At 39.7% G+C, this 941-nt stretch overlaps 1 protein-coding gene across 17 annotated transcripts in view; it reads right to left on the minus strand.

Annotated features, from left to right (window-relative positions):
• The window catches only part of HYCC1 (hyccin PI4KA lipid kinase complex subunit 1), a 177,809-nt gene that overhangs the window by 68,311 nt on the left and 108,557 nt on the right, over positions 1–941 (minus strand). The gene's annotated exons all lie outside the window — the stretch shown is intronic.

The following is a 941-nucleotide window of genomic DNA, read 5'->3' on the forward strand; positions in this document are numbered from 1 at the left end:
TTTTCTTTCATAGAGTGTTGAACATAAATCCATGAAAGGCTAAGCAAGTCTTCCCCTCCCCCAACTCCCAGCACCTTCCTCCAGCCTTTCTACATGAATCACATTTTAGAGCCTACAGAAATCAGGACTAGCGGTCCTAAGAACAAATGTAAGGTAGTCCCGTTGATTTTTTTGCAGCCCCCTTTTCCCTTGTGGTGACTTTCCTCTGTGCCTTCCCACTGCCCCTGATGCCAAGGGTCCTGATTCTAGGGTTCCCCACAGCAGGAGAACCTTCTCAGTTTCACCACTTATCACAGTACCCCTTGCCGGGGGTCCTTGTTCATGGTCTAGATCACAAAGAAAAGGATGGGGTAAACACATGCAACCTCATCTCTGAGCCCTGGAACCAGATGCCTGCCCTATACCTCCCAAGGAAGTGACGCTGTTTAAGAGGGTCCCTGGAGGCAACAATGTTTTTAAAATTTTGTTTTTAATGATAGATCTCAAGTCCTATCAGGTCAAAGGAGGTTGGAGTTTTTTAAGTGATAAGTTTTTTCTGAAGCACCCCAAATCTCCCCACATTACCCTGCTAATACCATTATTCTATGAGTTTCTTTAATATCTCTTTTCATTCTCAACATTTGAGGGCTGAAATCAGGGAATGAAATTGCCATATGCCTCCAATTCAGTAAAATAGAACAGACTACAAGCTATAAGTTATCTTATATGTAAACCGAACACAAGTTAAATTATCAGTAAATTAAAGTTGGATTATATGGGCACTTTGGCAAAAACACTTGGGACTTTAAAAAAGCAGACATTAAAACTACTATATCTGTGTTAGGCTGAAATTCTCAAAAATAACCCATGTAGATTGTTTATGTACACATACACTCCTTTTCTTTGTTTCTTTTTCTTTTTTTTTCTTTTTTTCATTCAACAAACTTTTATTGAACGCTTAC

Source organism: Delphinapterus leucas, chromosome 9, assembly GCF_059928025.1.
Source record: "Delphinapterus leucas isolate spDelLeu-1000000601 "Yukka" chromosome 9, BTC_Dleu_Yukka2, whole genome shotgun sequence".
NCBI classification, from domain to species: Eukaryota; Metazoa; Chordata; class Mammalia; order Artiodactyla; family Monodontidae; genus Delphinapterus; species Delphinapterus leucas.